General features: G+C 37.6%; 1 protein-coding gene across 3 annotated transcripts in view; it reads right to left on the bottom strand.

Moving 5' to 3' along the window:
* The window catches only part of TBCE (tubulin folding cofactor E), a 157,904-nt gene that overhangs the window by 136,055 nt on the left and 788 nt on the right, over positions 1-21,061 (bottom strand). The window lies entirely within an intron of this gene.

Genomic DNA, 21,061 nt, shown 5'->3' with positions numbered 1-21,061 from the left:
TAAACAAGGAGATTAAACCAAAACAGTGGTCCATCCACTTATTCAACACACGTTCACTGGGCACCTACTACATGCTAGCTACCTGTGCTAGACCTTACATAGTAAACTTATGTGTATGATTCCTGTGCCAGAAGTTTACAGTCCAGTGGCAGTTAGAATAGAAAGAATGGATTTCAGTGGAAGTTAAGAAATAGAATAAACAGGATTTGGTGATTAATTGGATAGATAACGGCTTCGTTGCCGCGATGCCAGTAGCAGCACTACTCCTAGTCTTGACAACAAAAAATGTCCCTTGGAGTCAAAATCACTCTCTGTTGAGAATCACTGCTTTAAGCCACTAAATTTTGGGATTATTTGTTATACAGCCATAGTGATAGCTGGTCTTTCCCTGTCCTCTACATCCTCCCAACTATTCATCCCCATTTAACATAACTTATGTTCACAAATACCTATATATAAGCACATACCCATTTGGGCTATTTTTAACATCATTTTACAAGAGTGGGGGCATATTATATAAATTCACCTGCACCTTTCTCTCTCATTCAATGATATCTTGTAGATATCAAGTAAACTGGAATAACTTTGAAGCATCTTATTTCATTAGCTATAAAATATAATTGCGAAATAATATTACATAATATATTCAATGATTCCTCTCTTATTGGATGTTCAGATAATTTCCAATTATTAGTTTCTATAATCATTATATAATAAAATATCTTCATGCCTATATCCTTATGTAGTGGTGATTTGTGCTTAGAAATAGATCGCCAGGAGAGAAATTGCTGGTTCAAAGATTTTATAATTTTAATAAATGTTACTAGACTGCTTCTTTCTAAATTGATCACAACACTTCACATTTCAACTAGCAACAATTTCTTTTCATTTGTTAATAAAATTTCATGCCCCCTCATATAGGTATGTCTATGTATAATTCCAAATAGGTCCTATTCCACCTAGCTAAATTTCTAAGTATTTTCGTGTGTGTGTGTGCACACGTGCACTATTATGAATAAGTTTTGTTTTCTATTTCCATTTCTAGATGCTTCAGAGATAAAGAAAAACTTGATTTTTGTATGTATGTCATCTTCAGGCTCCTTATAAACTCATAGTAATTCTTACAGACTTTTTCTAAAATCTCTTGGGTTTTCCTGGCATACAAACAGGTATCAACAGCAGAAAGAAGTGAAACTCTCTTTTTCCCATATTAATAATTTGTTTTCTTACCCTATTCCTCTCAGTACAGCTCAGCCAAAATTGAATATCAGTGACAAAGCCTTAGCATAAAATTCTTTTAATACTTTGCTATTTTTAACATTTGCCGTTTTATTTGCACACAGCCTCTTATTAAATCTACATAGTTTTCTTTCATTCCGATTTATTTGGTATTGTTATTAAAAAAGGTTACTCAATTTTATCAAATGCCTTTTCAACAACTCTATCTATAGGTTTTCTAATATTCAATCACATCTCCATTATTTGAATACACTCAATTTGGTCATATTGTTGTTTTTCCCTTGCTATACTGATGATATTTACATCTAGTTTTACAAATGGAATTGGATTCATAGGTTTGTTTTTGTTGGTACTTAAATCATGCTGCCTTCATAAAATGTATTTCAGATATTTCCTTCATTTTGTATTATCTATAATGTTTAAATAACTTTACAAGTACTTATTCATTAAAGATGTATGCTAAAAAAAAAATCCTTTCTCTTAGCTTAGTTTCCTCTCTATTTGACGCTAAAACTAATTTTTACCCAGGGCCTATGTGTATGTTTGTATATACTGTGTACCCCCAAAAACCACATTTTAATCCAATCTCATGGGATATTTGGATTATGTTGTTTCCATGGAGATATGACTCACCCAAATGTAGGTGATAGTTTTGATTAGATTATTTCCATGGAGGTGTGGCCCCACCCATTCAGTAGGGTTCCTGATTAGTTTACTGGAGCGCTTTAGAAGGAGCAGACCCAGATGTTTGTTGACGTTTTTGAGATGCTAGCCAGAGTTTGCTCCAGAGACGCTAAGAGAGGACAAAACGCCCCAAGAGCAGCTGAGAGAGACTTCTGGAGAGATGCTTGGGAGCTGATGCTTAGAGATGCCTGGAGATGTTTGGAGATGCTAGCCCAGAGATATTTTAGAGAAAGCTATTTTGAAACCAGAACCCCTGAACAAAGGATCAGTAGATGCCAGCCACATGCCTTCCCAGCTAACAGGTTTCCCGGATTCCTTCAGCCATTCTTCATGGCCCTCAGACTGTAAATTTGTAACCTAATAAAACCCCTTTATAAAAGCCAATCCATTTCTGGTATTTTGCATAATGGCAGCTCTAGCAAACCGGAACAGCCTGCCACCAATTGTTTCTAGCATACAGCTATATCCTTATCTTTGACAATGATTAGCTATCACATAAGAAAGCAACATTTTATTATTCAAATAAAAATCACCCCATGGAGGATGCAAAATGAAACAAAATAAAGTTTCAGTGGCTGAGAGATTCCAAATGGAGTCAAGAGATTACTCTGGTGGGCACTCTTATGCACTATACAGATAACCCTTTTTAGGTTTTAAGATATTGGAATAGCTATAACTTTAAATACCTGAAACTATCAACCCAGTAGCCTTGACTCTTGAAGACGACTGCATAACAATGTAGCTTACAAGGCGTGACAGTGTCATTGTGAAAGCCTTGTGCATCACACTCCCTTTATCCAGTGTATGGATGGATGAGTAGAAAAATGCGTAGAAAACTAAATGAAAAATAAGGTGGGGAGAGAGACAATGAAGACGGTGGCATACAGAGCAGTGGAAGACTGCTAGTCCCCGTGGAACAACTCATAAATGACCAAAAAACTAGCAAATAACCTGGAACAACTGCAGGGAGACAAACGTGACCGTCCACTCACCACACACCAACCTGAATTGGGAGGAATGCCCAAGATCACAGCATAAAATCTGTAAGTAAAAACTGCGGACCTGCGCCGAGAGCCGAGAGCCCCTCCCTTACAGAAGCCTTGTGGTGCTAGAGAGCAGCACTCTCCAAACAAACAAGTGTACCTCATCCCAGCTCCAACTGCGGTTTTAATGTTAACTGCTCAATACAGACAGCGAATCCCCAACAAGCAGACAAAGGCTTTTGGTGACAACTGATCTTGGGAGAGTCAGGAGACATATCTGTCTCAGGACGGGGAGTCCAAAGGATCGGGTGCTATCTCTGGCCGATGGGTAAATCTGGGAGCTTCCTGTCCCTTTCTCTCAGAGTCAACCTGGGCGACTCACTGGAGAAGCCTCAGCCATTTTCAGCCCTCAGTGCTTAGCAGTAAGGAAAGCCTCAGCCATTTTAAAATCACAGCACTCTAACCAACAGAATCAGAGAAACAAAGAATCTATTTATATGCAAATGACCTGTCTGGAGGGGGCATAGCTTCCCAAGAGGAAAGAGAGGGGCCCACCTCTTCTACCTGCCTTACATTCCGAAACAGACTCCAGAGCCTGGGGGAGGAGAGCTGTGGGCCACAACCCCTTACACCAGCCCATGACAGGCTGACAGGGGCACCTGCCGGGCAGAAAAGCACAGGGTATGTCAGTCCTCAAAGAAAAACCATCAGGAAAACGGGATACTGAATATTTCCTCCATGACCTGAGCCTGTTCTTGTCTAGGAAAACCTGATCGGGGTGGCCTAGAAGGTCAGATGCCTAGACAACAGAAAACGACAACCTACACTAAGAAAAACGAAGTTATGGCCCAGTCAAAGAAAAAAACTTATACTTAAACTGAGATACAGGAATTTAAACTAATGCTAAATCAATTCAAACAGTTAAGAGAAGATAGGGGAAAAGAGATAAAGGCAGTGTTTATGAAAACACTAGGCATACATAATGCAGAAATTGAAAGTTCAAAAAAACAACTAGCAGAATCTATGGAAATGAAAGGCACAACACAAGAGAGGAAAGACACAATGGAAACACACAACAGCAGATCTCAAGAGGGAGAAGAAAACACTCAGGAATTGGAGAACAAAATAGCTGAAAGCCTACATGGCAAAAGAGCAGATGGAGAAAAGAATTAAAAAATATGAGCAACATCTCTGGGAACATAAGGACGAACAGAAATACAAGAATATATGTATCATTGGTGTCCCAGAAGGAGAAGGGAAGGGAAAAGGGGCAGAAGCAATAATAGAGGAAATAATCAATGAAAATGTCCCATCTCTTATGAAAGACATAAAATTACAGATCCAAGAAGCCCAGCGTACTCCAAACAGAATAGATCTGAATAGGCCTATGCCAACACACTTAATAATCAGATTATCAAACATCAAAGACAGAGAGAATCCTGAAGGCAGCAAGAGAAAAGCAATCCATCACATACAAAGGAAGCTTAATAAGATTATGTGTGGATCTCTCAGCAGAAACCATGGAGGCAAGAAGGAAGTGGTGTGATACATTTAAGATACTGAAAGAGAAAAACTGCCAACCAAGAATCCTATATCCAGCAAAAATGTCCTTCAAATATGAGGGAGAGCTCAAAATGTTTTCCGACAAACAGACAATGAGAGACTTTGTGAACAAGACACCTGCCCTACATGAAATACTAAAGGGAACACAACAGACTGATAGGAGTAGACAGGAGTGAGTCTGGAACACAATTCTGGGAGACGGTAGCACAGCAATGTAAGTAGACTGAACAAAGATTACTATGAATATGGTTGAGAGAGGAAGGTTGGGAGCATGTGAGACACCAGAAGAAAGGAGGAAAGATAAAGACTGGGACTGTGTAACTCGGTGAAATCTAGAGTGTTCAACAACTGTGACAAAATACGTTCTTTCAAGAGGGAGAACAAGTAAATGTCAACCTTGCAAGGTGTTAAAAATGGGGAGGCATTGGGGGATGGATGCAACCAATCTAAACTAGAAACTGTAACTAACAGAATCATTGTATTAAGCTCCCTTTAATGTAACAAAGGCGATATACCAAGGTAGATGCAGATAAGAGGGGGGTATAGGAGAGGCGTGTGAGACACTTGACATTGGGGTGTTGTCTGACTCTTTATTCTACTTTGATTTAAGGTTATCTTTCCTTTTGCTGCTTCCTAGCTGTCATTTTTTTTTCCTCTTTTTTCTTTTTCTTTTGCCTCTCTACCCTCTTTGACTCTTCCTCCTGCTCTGTGGAATAAATGTAGATGCCCTTACATAGATAGTGGTGAAGGTGGTGAACACATAAATATATGAATATGCAGGGTACCATCAATTGTTTACTTAGGATGGAATGTATGGCATGTGAACAAAACCATCTTAAAAAAAAAAACGGGTTGATGACAAAACCTTGAGGGCAATATACTGAGTGAAATAAGCCAGACACATAAGGACAAATATTGCAGGGTCTCACTGATAGGAACTACCTATAATATGTGAACTCACAGACATGAAATAAAAGGTACCAAGATATAGGACGAGGCTAAAGAATGGAGAGCCGCTGCTTAGTATGAGCAGAATGTTCAACTAGAATGAACTTAAATGTTTGGAAATGAACAGAGGTGTCGGCAGCAAGATGTGAGAATAACTAATAGTGCTGAATGGTGCATAAATGAGGTGGAAAGGGGAAGCTCAGAGTCATATATGTCACCAGAAGGAAAGCTGGAGGTTAAAAGACGAGAATGTATAAAACTGAATCCTATGGTGGGCAATGTCCATGATTAACTGAACAAATATTAGAAATCTCTTCCATGAACCAGAACAAATGTATGACACTGTAACTAGAAGTTAATAATAGAGAGGCATATATGGAAAAAATATATACCTATTGCTAACTATATACTACAGTTAGTAGTATTTCAACATTCTTTCATAAACAGTAACAAATGTACTATACCAATACTATGAGTCAACAATGGAGGGGGGTTGGTTAGGGATATGGGAGGATTTGAGTTTCCTTTTCTTTTCTTTTTTTTTTTCTTTTCTTCGTCTTTCGCTTTAGTTCTTGTCTGGAGTAACGAAAAGGCTACAAAAATCAAACAAAAATTAAGTGTGGTCCAGGGGAGTGAATCTCCCTGGCAACGTGGAATATGACTCCCGGGGAGGAATGTAGACCTGGCATCGTGGGACGGAGAACATCTTCTTGACCAAAAAGGGGATGTGAGAGGAAATGAAATAAGCTTCAGTGGCAGAGAGATTCCAAAAGGAGCCGAGAGGTCACTCTGGTGGACACTCTTACGCACACTTTAGACAACCCTTTTTAGGTTCTAAAGAATTGGGGTAGCTGGTGGTGGATACCTGAAACTATCAAACTACAACCCAGAACCCATGAATCTTGAAGACAGTTGTATAAAAATGTAGCTTATGAGGGGTGACAATGGGATTGGGAAAGCCATAAGGACCACACTCCACTTTGTCTAGTTTATGGAAGGATGAGTAGAAAAATAGGGGAAGGAAACAGACAAAGGTACCCAGTGTTCTTTTTTACTTCAATTGCTCTTTTTCACTCTAATTATTATTCTTGTTATTTTTGTGTGTGTGCTAATGAAGGTGTCAGGGATTGATTTAGGTGATGAATGTACAACTATGTAATGGTACTGTAAACAATCGAAAGTACGATTTGTTTTGTATGACTGCGTGGTATGTGAATATATCTCAATAAAATGAAGATTAAAAAAAAAAAATTAAGTGTGGTGATGGATGCGCAGCTCTATGAGAGTACCAGGGGCAACTGACTGTACACTTTGGATCTTTGGATAATTGTCTGGTATGTGAACAATCTCAATAAAAAATTTAAAAGAAAAAGAAGCATAATGTCACAAGAAAAAAAAAATAAGGTTGGGGGGTATTCTAGTTTGCTAATGCTGCTGGAATGCAAAACACCAGAAATGGATTGGCTTTTATAAAAGGGGGTTTATTTGGCTACATAGTTACAGTCTTAAGGCCATAAAGTGTCCAAGGTAACACATCAGCAATCGGGTACCTTCACTGGAGGATGGCCAATGGTGTCCGGAAAACCCCTGTTAGCTGGGAAGGCACATGGCTGGCATCTGCTCCAAAGTTCTGGTTTCAAAATGATTCTCTCCCAGGCCATTCCTCTCTAGGATGCAATTCCTCAAAAATGTCACTCTTGGTTGCACTTGGGATACATGTCCTCTCTCAGCTTCTCTGGAGCAAGAGTCTGCCTTCAACAGCCATCTTCAAACTGTCTCTCCTCTGCAGCTCCTATGCTTTCTTCAAAGTGTCCCTCTTGGCTGTAGCAGCTTGCTCCTTCTGTCTGATCTTATATAGTGCGCCAGTAATTTAATTCAGACCCACACAATGGGCGGGCCAACACCTCCATGGAAATTATCCAGAGTCATCACCCACAGTTGGGTGGGGCGCATCTCCATGGAAACACTCAAAGAATTTCAATCTAATTAACACTGATAGGTCTGCCCACACAAGATTACATCAAACATACTGGCATTTGGGGGACATAATACATTCAAACTGGCACGGGGGGAATGATTTGGGTATTCTTTTTTACTTTTATTTTTATTTTTTCTGGTATAAAGAAAATGTTCAAAAAATAGATTGGGGTGATGAATTCAGAACTATATGATGGCACTGTGAACAGCTGATTGTATACCATGATGACTGTATGATATGTGAATATATCTCAATAAAACTGAATTTTTTAAAAAAAATCACTCCACAGAAACATCTAAAATCTTGAGAATGGGGGAGTGACTGCAAATGGGCATGAAGGACCATTTGCAAAGGATGGAAATATTCTTAAATTGGATTGTGATGATGGTTATGAAACTCTGTAAATTTACTAAAAATCATTGAATTGTACACTTAAAATGAGAGAATATTTATGCCTCAATAAAGCTGATTAAAAGTAAAAATTAAAAAATAGGGAACACTGAGTGGGTGAGTGGGAGATATAAGGGAACTCTGTACTTTCTGTATGATTTTTCTGTAAGCATACAACTGCTCTAATTTTTTTAAAGGGTAAAAGTCTTAAGAAATGAACAAAAAAATGGCAGCTGTAAATCCTGCAGTACCAGTAGTTATCTGAAATGTAAATGGATTAGACTCTCCAGTCAAAATGCAGAAATTTGCAGAATGAATAAAAAGCATAATCCAAATATATGCTCTTCACAAGAGATTCACTTTAAATTTAAAGACACATGTAGGTGGGATGTGAAATGACAGAAAAAATATTCCATGCAAACAGTACTCAAAAGAGAACTGGGGCAGTTACACTAATATCAGATAAAATAGAATTAAAGTCAAAACCGTTACAAGGACAAATAATGACACTATATAACGATAAAAGGGTCAAATATTCATGAAGATACAACAATTATAAACATGGATGAACATACAATCAGAGCAAAAAAAAAATGCAGGAAACTGACAAATTGGAAGGAAGGAAACAGTTCTGCATTGATATTAGGAGACCTGAATACACCAGTTTCAATAATGGATAGAGATCTAGACAGAAGATGAATAAAGAAATAGAGGATTTCAGCGATACTATAAACTAACTAGACCTAACAGGCATATATAGAACACTTCACCCAACAACAGCAGAATACACATTCTTTTCAAGTACACATGGATCACTGTTTAGGATAGAATGCACACTAGGTCACAAAACAAGTCCCAGTAAATTTAAAATACTAAAATCATTTTTAAAATCTACAACCACAACTCAAGGTAAAATCAATAATAGAGGGAGAACTGAAAAATTCACCAATATGTGGAAATTAAACAACACACTCTTACGAAACCAATGGATCAAAGAAGAACTCACAAGTGAAATTAGGAAAAACCTTCAGACAAATGAAAATTACAACATAACAAAACAATTGGCATGCAATCAAGGCAGTGATAAGAGGGAACTTTATACCCATAAAATCTTATATTAAAAAAGAAGAATGATCTGATCACAAATCAGTAATTGATCCTCACTCCTGAAGAAACTAAAAAGAGAAGGGCAATCTAAACCTAAAGTGAGCAGGTGGAGGAAATGATGAAGTTTAAAGAAGAGATAAATGAAATACAAAATAGAAAAAAAAATTTGAAAGAATCAATAAAACCAAAAGTTGGTTCCTTAAAAAAATCGATAACTTTGACGAACCCTTACCTATAGGCTGACAAAGAAAAAAAGAGAAAACAAATAACTAATATCAGAAATGAAAGAGGGGACATTACTACCAACCTTACAGATATAAAAGGGATTATAAGAGGATACTAAGAACAATAGCATGCAAACAAATTAGAAAACCTAGATGAAATGGACAAACTCCAAGAAAGACACAAACAACCTACACTGACTCAAAAAGAAACAGACGATCTCAAAGACCAATAACAAGTAAAGAGTTTGAATCAATAATCAGAAACCACCCAATTACAATAAAAAGTCCCAGACAGAAGGGCTTCACTGCTGAATTCTCCCATTTAAAGAAGAATTAAGACAAATCCTTCTCAAACTCTTCCAAAGAATTCAAGAGAACACTTTCCAATTCATTCTATGAGACCAGCATCACCCTAATATCAAAACCAAATAAACACAGCAAGAGAAAAGAAAATTACAGACCAATGTTGCTTATGAACATAGATGTAAAAATCCTCAAGAAAACACTACCAAACCAAATCCAACAGTATATTTAAAGAACCATACATGACAACCAAGTGGGATATATCACGGGTATGCCAGGATGGTTTAATATAAGAAAATCAATTAAGGTAGTACACCAAATTAATAGAATGAAGGAAGAAATAAGCACATGATGGTCTCCATTGATGCAAACAAACAAACAAACAAACCACATTTAACAAAATCCAGCACCCTTTCTTAGTAAAAACACTCAGAAAACTAGGAATAGAAGGGAACATTCTCAACATGATAAAAACCCACAGTTAACACACGCAATGGTGAAAAACTGAAAGCGTTTCTCCTAAGGTCAAGAAAACCAAGATGCACTTTCACCACTATTTTTATATTACATAATACTGGAAGTTCTAACCAGAGCAATCAGGCAAGAGAAAGAAATAAGAGGCATCCAAATTGGAAAGGAAGATGTAAAATGATCACAGATGACATGATACTATATATAGAAAATCCCAAAGAACCAACAAAAAAGCTACTAGAACTAAAAAACAAATTCAGCAAAGTTTCAGGGTGCAAAATTGGCACAAAAATAGCAATTGTGTTTCTATACATGAGTAATGAAAAAACTGAAAAGTATATTAAGAAAACAATTCCATTTGCAATAGTAACTAAAAGAATAAAATACCTAGGAATAAATCTAACCAAGGAGGTGAAAGACTTGTACACAGAAAACTACAAGACATTGCTGAAAGAAATTTTTAAAAACCTAAATAAATGTTAAGACATCACAAATGCTTATGGATTGGAAGAATGAATATTTTTAAAATGTCAATACCACCTAAAGTGATCTATAAATTCAATGTAATTTCTATCAAAATTCAAGCAGCCTTCTTTACAGAACTTAAAAAGCAAATCATCAAATTCAAATCAAAGAGCAAGGGGAGGGAGTTGGGTTTCCTACTGGAAGGGGTTGGCCGCTTCCCACCAGAGCCCCTGGACACAGCATCCTCTCTGCGTCCCCACCCTGGGAACCCCTGCGGCCTTAGCGCCCTGAGTTGAACAGAAGTGCCGACATCCTAACCCACAGTAAGGAGGGCGGGGAATGCCAGAACCCCCATTCCAGCAGCCTGTGCGTGGAGGAGGTGATGAGCCTTGGACAACCCCCACTGCCTTGGCCCCAAGTTACTCAGGGAGCCGAAGCTGGCTCTGGAGATGCTGGTTTCAAAGAGGCCTGAGAATTTCATCAAGAATAAACTATACCTTAAAGTTCAGGTATGGCAAACTGAATCAAGTTGGGTCTTAATCGATATTACTGGAAATCTTACAATGGGAAGGCCACAGAAAGAAGCTAGAAGCTGATAGAAACCAGAGAAGAGTAGAAACAAGGATATAGAGATCAAAACATGATGAGAAGCAGAGATGCAAGTCAAGGAATCCAAAGGATTGAAGCAATCCAGTACCAGAATGCTCCAGGATTTTTTGAGAAAGTATACTTGATGGTGGCTTGATTTTCAACTTCTTTCCACCAAAATCATAATGAAATAAATTCTTAAGATAAAAAAAAAAAAAAAAAAAAAAAAAGAGCAAGGGGAGCCTAGCAGCCAAAACAATCTTGAAAAAGAAGAACAAAGTTAGAGAACAATTCCCGATTTCACAACTTACCATAAAGCTACATTACTTAAAGCAATGTGGTAGTGGCAAAAGGATAGATGTATAAACCAGTGGAATATAACTGAGAGTCGAGAAGGAAACCCACACATGTATACCCAGTTGATTTTTTACAAGCACACCAAATCCACTTAATATGGAAAAAACAGTCTCTTCAACAAACGGTGCTAGGCAAACTGGATATCCACATACAAAAAAAAAAAAAAAAAAATGAATATGGACACCCACCTCTCACATATACAAAAGCTATCTGAAAAAGGAGAAACAACCTAATATGAGCTTAGAAAACTCTTGGAAGAAAACATATTATCAATATCTTCTATCAGGCAATGGATACTTAGATTTTTTGTTGTTGTTTTGTTTTAATGTCCATTTTGTCTGATTTTAATATAGCCACCCAAGTTCTCTTTTATTTACTGTTTGGTATATCTTTTTCCATCCTTTCACTCTCAATCTATTTATGCTTTTGAATCCAAAGTGCCTCTTTTTTTTTTAATAATTCAATTTCATAGTGATAGATTCACATACCATACAGTCATACAAAGCGTACAATCAATTGCTCACAGTACCACCATATAGTTGTGCGTCCACTGCCAGGATACTTACATTTTATACCAAAAGCAATAGTATCAAAAGAAAAAATAGATAAACTGAGCTCGATCAAAATTAAGACTTGTTCTGCAAAGGACATTATCAGGGAAGCAAAAAAACAACCTACAGAATGGGAGGAAATATTTACAAATCATTTATATGATAAGGGTTTAATACCCAGAATATACAAAGAACTGCTACAACTCAACAACAAAAAGAGAGCAACTCAATCAAAAAGTGCATCAAGGACTTGAATAGACATTTCTCCAACATTTCTCCAAAGAAGATATACAAATGCCCAATAAGCACATGAAGAGCAGCTCAAAATCATTAGCCATTAGGGAAATGCAAATCAAAACTACAACGACATACCACTTCACACCCATTAGAATGGATATTATTTTTTCAGATAAAAGGAAAATATCAAGTCCTGGCAAGGATGCGGAGAAACAGGAACCCTCTTACATTGTTGGTGGGAACGTAAAATGGTGCAGCTACTGTGGGAAACTGGCAGTCCTCAAAAAGTTACATATAGAATTACCATAGGACCCAGCAATTCTACTTCTGGGTACATATCCAAAAGAATTGAAAACAGGGACTCAGAGAAATTGCACACCAATGTAAATAGGAGCACAAAAGTTCACAATAGCCAAAAGGCAGAAACAACCCAGGTGCCCACCAACAAACAAAATGGATAAATAGAACATGGTATATACAAACAACGGACTACTATTGAGCAGTAAAAAGGAACAAAGTTCTAATACATGCTGCAAGATGGATGAACCTTGAAAACCTTACGTTGATGAGGCTGGAGTAGGGAATAAGGAGTTAAGGCTTCAAATGTATAGGGTTTCTTTTTGGGATGATGGAAGAGTGTTGGTAATGCATGGTGGTGGTAGCACAACATTGTGAACATAATTAACAGCATTGAATTATATATTTGAACTTGGTTAAAAGGGGAAATGTTAGGTTGTATATATGATACTAGAAAAAAGATTAGGAAAAAAAAAACAAGGAGCTGCACAACACAGCAAATCCTAAATTAAACCACGGACTTATTAATAGTACAATTACAAAATTATGCTCTCATCAATTGTACCAAATGTACCATACCAATGCAAAGTGTCAACAATAGGGTGGTATATGGGAATCCTGTATGTTAATAGATGACTGTTTTGTAAGCCCACAACTTCACTGATAAAAAAAAAAAAAGAAAAACCACCAATTATGCTAAGAAAAAGTCTGAATACAGAAATCAATACCACAGGTGAGAATATAGAAAAATATTAGAATTTATAAATAAACTCAAAAGCATACTGCTATTTCAAAATACTATCAACCAGATGGTCACAAATAAGCTAATACGAAGGAAATATGGTCAAATCCCAAAAGGACATAAATTCAAAGAATATTTAAAAGAATATCATATTTATAACAATGGGGAATAATAAAGTTTGTCATTACTAAGAGGCCTTTTTCAAAACAAAGTTAGTCTTCACATTACGGAATTTAAAAAAAAGGAAGAAAAAGAACTGTATATTAAGCCATAAAATAAAGCATGAATCTGTTCAAAGCAGAAATACAAAGAGATATATGTAGAGAGGGGATCCAAGATGGCGGCATAGAGAGGAGTAGAAGCTAGTTAGTCCCCCTGGAACAACTAAAAAAAACCAGAAACAACTAGTAAATAATCCGAATAACTGCAGGGGGACAAACATGACCATCCACTCATCATACACCAACCTGAATTGGGAGGAATGCCCAAGATCACAGCATAAAATCTGTAAGAACTGCGGATCCAAATCTGGAGACCCCTCCCCCACAGCCCGAGCTACAAAGCCTTGTGGTGCCAGAGAGAAGCTTTCCCCCAGCAAGCTAATATAGCTCAGCTGAGCTCCAACTGGGGTTTTAATTAGCGAGTGTGAACTGCTCGCTACGAGGTACGAATCCCCAACAAGCAGACAGAGGCTTTGGGTGACGACTGACCTTGGAGGGCTGGAGGGTCGCCTCGGACTAGCTCTGTTCCTTTTTCGACTCAGTGGAGAAAGCCTCGGCCATTTTCAGTTCCCAGTTCTGCGACTCACACAGGGGTGTGGCACAGGCAGAGAGAGACCATTGAAATGCTAATGACCTCCCCCTAAGGCATCTATCTTCTCTAAGAGGAAAGGGGTGGGGCCCAGCTCTACTACCTGCCTTTCATTCAGAACTTATACCAATCAAGAATTATAGGCTAATCTTTGCATCAGGCAGAGAGCGCCCCTGCACAGCCTGGCGGCCCAGGGCTTCCCTTGAGAGATGACATGCACTAGTGACATAGCACAGCCCTCCCTCAGCAGAGGTCCTGGAAGATCACAGCTGAGAAGGGGGGCCCACTTGGAAAACCCAGGGACACTACATCAGTGCCAGTGGTTTGCGGGTCAGCGACAGAGAAAATCTGGGCAAAACAGAAATGAAGGCTTAGACTCTTGCAACAGCCTTGAATCCCCAGGAACACCTGGGAGGTCTGAATATTAAAGCTGCCCTGCCTGCCTAACCACCCAGACACACGCCCCACATTCAGGACAGACAGCTCCAACAACAAACCCAAACTGAGTTCACCAACTGAACCCCACAAAAATAATGCACCACAGAGACAGAGTTGTGGAGAACTGACTTGAGGGGTATAGGTGACTCACAGACGCCATCTGCTGGTTAGCTGGAGAAAGTATATGCCACCAACTTGTATTTCTGAAAAATCAGATTGGTATTTTTCTTTTTACAACTAGAAAGAACCCTATCAAGCAAAGCAAATGCCAAGAGGCCGAAAACAACAGATAAAACCAGACGATGTGGAGAATCCAACTCCAAGCACCCAAATCAAAATATCATCAGAGAGACAGTACTTGGTACAATTAATCAAACAATCACAATCAAGGAACGAAAACACGGCACAGGATATAAAAGACAAGAAGAAGACCATGGAGCAGGATAAAAGGGACATAAAGAAGACCCTAGAAGAGCATAAAGAATAAATTGCAAGATTAAATAAAAAAAAAAGATCCCATGGAAAAAGAAATTGTTGGCCAAATTAAAAAGACTCTGGATACTCATAATACAAGATTAGAGAAAGTTGAACAATGACTCACTGTCCTAGAAGTCCACAGAACAGAAAATGAAAGGACAAAAGAAAGAATGGAAAAAAAAAATCGAAAAAATCCAAAAGGATCTCAGGGATACGAGAGATAAAATAAAACGTCCAAATTTAAGTCTCTTGGGTGTCCCAGAAGGGGAAGAGAAGGGTAAAAGTCTAGAAAGAGTATTCAAAGAAATTGTTGGGGAAAACTTCCCAAACCTTCTACATGATATAAATACACAAAGCATAAATGCCCAGCGAACTCCAAATAGAATAAATCCAAATAAACCTACTCCAAGACATAGTCTGATCAGACTCTCAGATACTGAAGAGAAAGAGTAAGTTCTGAAAAGCAGCAAGAGAAAAACAATTCACCACATACAAAGGAAACAACATAAGACTAAGTTGTGACTACTCAGCGGCCACCATGGAGGTGAAAAGGCAGTAGCATGACATATTTAAAACTCTGAGAAAGAAAAATTTCCAACCTAGAATACTTTATCCAGAAAAACTCTCCTTCAAATTTGAGGGAGAGCTTAAATTTTTCACAGACAAACAAATGCTGAGAGAGTTTGCCAATAAAAGACTTGCCCAACTTCAGATACTAAAGAGAGCCTTACCAACAGAGAAACAAAGAAAGGAGAAAGAGATAAAGAGAATTTTAACAGACATCTATAGAACCTTACATCCCAAATCACCAGGACACTCATTTTTCTCTAGTGATCATGGATCTTTTTCCAGAATGGACCATATGCTGGGACATAAAACAAGCCTCAATAAATTAAAAAACAAAACAAAACAAAACAAAACAAAAACAATTGAACATAATCAAAGCACAATCTCTGACCACAATGGAACACAAATAGAGGTCAATAATTTTTGAATTGTAACTCCACTATTTACTGCCTACATGATATAAAATACACAAACTCTAATGACAAATCAGTGGTTTTGAACTCAATGTAAAATATGTAATTTTTGACAAGAACTATATAAAGGTGGGGGAATCGAGGAGTATAGGTACATAGTTTATGTATCCTACTGAAATTAAGTTGGTATCAAAGAAAAACAAGATTGTTATGGATTTAAGAGTTTAATTTTAAGCCCCATAGTAAAGACAAAGAAATTATCAGAGAATACGACCATAGAGATGAAAAGTAGAGTATGGGTTAAGAGAAATGGGGGAAGGGGCAATGGGGAGTTAAGAAATGAGTGTAGGGTTGCTGTTTGAGGTGAAGGGAAATTTCTAATAATGGTGATAGCATTACAACATTCTAAATGTGATTAATCCCACTAACGGAATGCTAGGGAGGGGGTGGAATGGGAAGATTAGGCTGTATATATGTTTCCACAACTGGAAAAAAAAAAAAAAAGTCTAAATAGATGACAATTGAATGCCAAGGATGACCCTGGATGCGATCTGAGGTTGGAGGACAGGAGGCTCAAAGGGACACAGTTGAGACATAAGGAAAAGGAAATATAGAATGTAAGCTTTGTATCATTGTTGAATCTCTTGTACTTCTTAGCTGCACTTAATGGGACTGCATAAAAGAATGCTCTTGTTCATGGGAAGTGTATATGTGAATTATAGTGTTTGTTCAAGGATGTGTGCAGCTAGCTCTCATATGTTCAGAAGACAGAGAAATAGATGATGCATGATAGATAGGGAGAGAGGGAGAGAGGGAAAGAAATAGCGGTGTGACAACATGTTAAAGTTAGCGGATCAGGGTATCAGGGGGGTCAGGGAATGCTGGAGTTCTGTGTATGGGGTCTGTATTGTTTTTGCAACTGTTCCTATAACTTTGAATTTATTTCAAAATAAAATGTGAAAAAAAAAAGAGATGTATCTGATTTCTGGATTGAGAAGGGCTTGTTATGCAAAAATGCAGTGTTTCAAACATTGGGGATTGACGGCTTGATGTGCTAAGCCCTGTCTTGGGGCTGGCCCCTATGAAGCTTGTTGCTGCAAGGAGAGGCTAAACCTGCTTATAATTGTGGCTAGGAGTCTCCCCCTGAGCACCTCTTTGTTGCTCAGATGTGGCCTTGTCTCTAACTAAGCCACCTTGGGAGGTGATCTCGCTGCCCTCCTCCCTACATAGGACCTGACTCCCAGAGGTGTAAATCTCCCTGGCAACGCAGGATATGAGTCCCAGGGATGAATCTGGACCCGGCATCATGGGATTGAGAACATCTTCTTGACCAAAAGAGGGATGCGAAATGCAACGAAATAAACCTTCGGTGGCTGAGAGATTTCAAATGGAGTAGAGAGGTCACTCTGGTGGACATTCTTACACACTATATAGACAACACTTTTTAGGTTTTAATATATTGGAATAGCTAGAAGTAAATACCTGAAACTACCAAACTCCAACCCAGTAGCTTTGACTCTTGAAGACAATTGTATAACAATGTAGCTTACAAGGGTTGACAGTGTGATTGTGAAAACCCTGTGGATCACATTCCCTTTATCCAGTGTAGGGATGGATGAGTAGAAAAATGGGGACAAAACCTAAATGAAAAATAGGGTGGGATGGAGGGGGGGTGATTTAGGTGTTCTTTTTTTTATTTTTATTTTTTATTCTGATTCTGATTCTTTCTGGTGTAAGGAAAATGTTCAAAGGTAGATTGGGGTGATGAATGCACAACTATAAGATGGTACTATGAAGAGCTGATTGTACACCATGGATGACTGTATGTATGTGAATATATTTCAATAAAACTGAATTTTAAAAATGCACTGTTTATAAAACATAGGACAAATCTAGTTGATTCAACCACACAAAGAAAGGGACCCCACTTAAAAATAATTCAACAACTATGACAACTCTTACTATAAAAATAGCATTTACAAAAAAGTAGTCTACTCACTTTTAAGACTGAAAAAGGTAATAAAGAGCAAAACAAGAAAAAAAAGGATAAAAGTAATGCAAAAATAATTGTCAGGGAAAAAAAATGAGACATCAAAAACCCTGTTTCATAAGCTGTCAAAGAAACACAATTTAAAATATGAAATGTTTTAACTAGCAAATAAGCAAAGATGTATGAGAGCTCTATTATCCAGCACTGGTGAGTGTGTGTTGGTAGAATATTTTCTGGAAATAAATTGACTTTATTTAATAAGGGCTTTATAATCGGTCATGTCCATTGGTCCAGTACTCCTTACTCTTAGGAATCTATTATAGATAAAAATATGGTCACAAAGTACACATACAGGCTGTACTTCACAATGTTTTTTGTAATAGTGAAAAAGTTAAGACACCAAAATACCTATATAAAGGAAATATATAATTATAAGTATCAGATGGTGTGCCAGTTTGAATGTATTACGTCCCCCCAAACGCCATTATCTTCGATGTACTCTTGTGTGGGCAGACCTATCAGTGTTATTTAGATTGTAATTCTTGAGTGTTTCCATGGAGATGTGCCCCACCCAACTGTGGGTGATGACTCTGATTGGATAATTTCCAGGGAGGTGCTGGCTCGCCCATTCAGGGTGGGTCTGAATTAAATTACTGGAGCGCTATATAAGATCAGACAGAAGGAGCAAGCTTGCTACAGCCAAGAAGGACACTTTGAAGAATGCACAGAAGCTGACAGAGTAGCTGCAGATAAGAGACATTTGAAGACGGCTGTTGGAAGCAGACTCTTGCTCCGGAGAAGCTAAGAGAGGACAAATACCCCAAGTGCAACTAAGAGTGACATTTTTGAGGAACTGCAGCCTCGAGAGGAACGTCCTGGGAGGAAACCATTTTGAAACCAGAGCTTTGGAGCCAACGCCAGCCACATGCCTTCCCAGCTGAGGTTTCCCAGACACCATTGGCCATCCTGCAGTGAAGGTACGCTAGTGCTGATGTGTTACCTTGGACACTTTATGGCCTTAAGACTGTAACGGTGTAACCAAATAAACCCCCTTTTATAAAAGCCAATCCATCTCTAGTGTTTTGCATTCTGGCAGCATTAGCAAACTAGAAGAGATGGACATTAAAGTGTTTTTCAAGAATTAATGATACAAAAAGATATTTTCAATATAATACTGAGTGGAAAACATTAGATACAAAACGTCATATATATTAGGCTTTCAATTGTCAAAAAAGACATATATACATAGCAAACTATCTTTAAAAAGCATACTAAAGATGAATAATGCAGCCCCCTTCCCCATACTGTCCACAAGGGAAGAACTGAAACTGTGGAATGTAACCCTTAACAATTCTGAAATTACCTACATAACTGCTTGTTGAGCTGTACACCGAGAGTTAACACCTTTCTGTATGTATGTTTTACAATAATGGAAATAGCTGAAGTTGTGGAACTGTGACCCATGACATTCTTTGAAATTTCTCTAACTACTTGTTAAATCATACTTTGAAAGTTTTCACTGGTATGTATACATGTTAAAGTTCATAATAAAAAAAATACATTAAAAAAAAAAAGTAACAGAGGAACCAGTAAGTTTTTGCCTTTCCTCTACACATTTTCCAAAAAATCACCTAATCTTCCAGTCACTCCTCCACAAAATCATTCCAGGTCTTCCTAATAATGAAAACTGTAATGCTTCCCCTTTATGGTAGTTCCTACTTACTTTCCAGATAATATTCATTTCACAATGTTATATCTTCCCTTACTGTTTTCTGATTGTCTCTCCTGTGTATTTCCAGCAAGATGCTGAGATAGGAAAGTGTCATATATTTATTTCTTCTATAAATCTTGAAGTGCTAAGTACATGATAACTATTCCATGAAAATGTATGTTAAATTAACTTAAACAAGAATAAAGAAATCAAAGCCACCAGAAAGTAGTAACTGCTAGTTTTACTGTTAAATATTCACATCTTATAAAAAATAATTTAGTGAGATGGCCCAGGGAATCTCTTTAAAATCACAGCTTAAAGGTAAAAAAAACACACATCGTTGTGCACTGTTAAGATTCTGATTAGATTCAATTAAGTAAGCATAGTAAAATTAAAAGGTTAACCACTATAAGAACAAAAAGAGGATACAGAGTAATATATCTTCAAAACCACTACATGGAGAAAAGTGGAAAAAGAAAACAAAAACAACAAAAACTCAATAAAAATGGGGGGTGGGGGGCAATGATAGAAAAGAACAAAGTATAATATGGTAGAAAAACTCCAAATTAAAATTTATTCATGCAACATTTATATTATGGAGTACCTACTAAATGCCAGGCACTGTTTTAGGCACTGGGGATTTGGCAGTTAACAAAACATATGAAATTACCTGCTCTCATGAAGGTTTTATCCTAGTTATGGGAAACTAATAAACCAGATAAATCAATAAATCACATAGCATATCATGTAGTGATAAGCACAATGACAATGAGTACAATGGGTGTGATAAAGATGAAAAAGACATCAGGGAAGGCCTCACTGAGAAGGTAGTAATAAAAAGAAGATGAGAGAAGAGATTGAACCCTGTGGGTATGTGGGGAAGAGCATTCCAGGCAAAGGAACAGTAAGTGCAAATATTCTGAGGCTAGAATAGAGTAAATGGGAGAAATAGTAAGAGAAGAATCAGAGTAGCGCTAGATCACATAGGGCCTTGGAGTCCACTGTAAAGACTCTGGCTTTTACTCTGAGCAAAATCCCTCGGAGGATTTTTTGAGAAGAGGGAGAGGATTTATGTTTTAGGGGAATCACTCTGGATGATGTGTTGGGAACAGACTGAATGATGAGAAAGGACAAAAGCATAAAGACTACTTTGGCAGGTACTGCAATAATCCAGATAAAAGATGGCTGTAACTTGGATAAGTGAAGGTAACGAGAACTGCTTCTGAGGCTGGATAGATTTTGAAGGTGGAGTCCATATGATTTGCTGATCGATAGTATGTGCAGTGTGAAAGAGATGAGTCAACTATGACTCCAAAGGTTTTGGTCTGAACATATAAATACCTTAGTAGAAACAATGAATGTAAATAAAATAAACCTGCAGTCAAAGGCAGAGATCAGTTTGGGTTAAAAATCAAAAGCAAACCAGCTACATGCTATTTACAACAAATACACATACATATAATGTGAGGATACACAAAAGTAAAAATTAAAGTGATGAAAAAAGAGATGAGAAAAATATCAAAAAACA

This window comes from Choloepus didactylus, chromosome 2, assembly GCF_015220235.1.
Source record: "Choloepus didactylus isolate mChoDid1 chromosome 2, mChoDid1.pri, whole genome shotgun sequence".
NCBI lineage: Eukaryota > Metazoa > Chordata > Mammalia > Pilosa > Megalonychidae > Choloepus > Choloepus didactylus.
The sequence above is the reverse complement of the archived record's forward strand: the minus strand, read 5'-3'. Positions and strand labels throughout refer to the sequence as shown.